The 1,720-nt window shown below is 33.0% G+C and overlaps 1 non-coding gene across 1 annotated transcript; it reads right to left on the reverse strand.

Annotated features, from left to right (window-relative positions):
* Positions 1-814: 814 nt before the first annotated feature.
* LOC135268514 (U6 spliceosomal RNA) lies at positions 815-917 on the reverse strand. Its single transcript, XR_010336828.1, has one exon. It is a non-coding gene; the product is annotated as a U6 spliceosomal RNA (small nuclear RNA).
* Between the last annotated feature and the right edge of the window lie 803 nt (positions 918-1,720).

Below are 1,720 nucleotides of genomic sequence, written 5' to 3' on the forward strand. Positions count from 1 at the left end.
TTTTCCATCTGTTTGTGTTGTCTCTGACTTCCTTCAGCAGTGTTTTGTAATTCTTGTTGTAGAGATCTTCTTTCATGTTAACCTTGAAAAGTCTGATGACTACGTGTCTTGGGGATGTTCACCTCGTATACTATTTTTCAGGGTCTGTCTGCATTTTCTGAATTTAAATCTTGGCCTTTCTAGCAAGGTCATGGAAATTTTCATGAACAATATCCTCAAATATGTTTTCCAAGTTTCTTTCTTTCTCTCTCTCTCTTTCAGGAATGCCAATGAATTGTAGATTTGGTCTCTTTATATAACCTCATGTTTCTTGGAGGTTTCGTTCAGTCTTTTTTTTTCTTTGTTTTTGTCTGATTGAAATGATTTGAAAAATTGGGTCTTCAAGCTCTAAAATTCTTTCCTTATCTTGGTCTATTGTGCTGTTAATACTTGCAATTGTATTATGAAATTCTTTTCATGAGTTTCCCGACTCTGTCAAATCAGTTTGGTTCTTTCTTGAAATGGCTATTTCATCTTTCAGCTCCTGTATGGATTTTCTGGTCTCCTTAGATTCCTTGAATTAGGTTTTGACTTTCGGCTGAATCATGATGATCTTCATTTCCATCTGAATTCTGAATTCTATGTCTGTCATGTCAGCCATTTCATTTAGGACTATTCCTGGAGAATTAGCGTGGTCATTTGGAGGTAAAAAGGCACTCTGGCCTTTTACTCCAGAGTTCTTGCACTGGTTCTTTCTCATCTGTATGGGCTGATGTTCCTTTAAACTTTGAGGTTGCTATCCTTTGGTTGGGTTTTTTTTTTTTACTTTGATACTAACAGTATGGAATGCTTCACAAATTAGCATGGCATCTTTGCACAGGGACCATGCTAATCTTCTCTGTATTATTCCAATTTTAGTACATGTGCTGGTGAAGTAAGCGTAAAAATTTTTTAATTTTAGTTTTACTTTATGTATGTGATGCATGTGGCTCATTATATTGAGAGAATTAAGAGGCAATGATATAATTTGTCAAAAATGGAAAATAACCTCAATCATGGTTTGCTATTATTATGCCAATGTTAAAAATGTGGCATATACCTTTTATTGAATTAATTTGATTCAATAAAAAGATTAGTAAATCAGATAAAATAAATCTAATTGGGATGCAAGTGTCTGTACTTCTAATGAAGAAAAATATACTGAATATAATCCAGAGTAAACCATTAACTTTTCATATTATTCCATTACAATTTTATATTATTTTATTTTTATAGATTTGGAAGTTACAACCACAGTTTTGTTACACGGCTATATGGCATAGTTGTGATGTCTGAGATTTTAATGTAACATTGAACTCTTTAGATAATTTATTATCCTTAAACACCCTCCCATGTTTCTGAGTCTCTGATGTCTATTAGTCCACTCTCTGTGTCCACATGTACACATTATTTAGCTCCAATTTATAAGTAAGAATATCTAGTATTTGACTTTCTGTTTCTGAGTTAACTCACTGAAGATAATGGCCTCCATTTCCATTCATGTTGCTGCAGAAGACATGATTTCATATTTTTATGGATAAGTACTATTCCATGGGGGGTGTGTGTGTGCATGCATGTGTGTGTCTGTGTGCCTATTACATTTTATTTTTTTAATCATTCATTAATGAACACTTAAGTTGATTCCATATCTTTGCATTTTTAATATTGCTGTAATATATGAGTGCAGGTATCTTTTGGATAC

This window comes from Aotus nancymaae, unplaced genomic scaffold (genome assembly GCF_030222135.1).
Source record: "Aotus nancymaae isolate 86718 unplaced genomic scaffold, 86718_ANA_hifiasm-v0.15.2.pri h1tg000040l, whole genome shotgun sequence".
Classification (NCBI taxonomy): Eukaryota; Metazoa; Chordata; class Mammalia; order Primates; family Aotidae; genus Aotus; species Aotus nancymaae.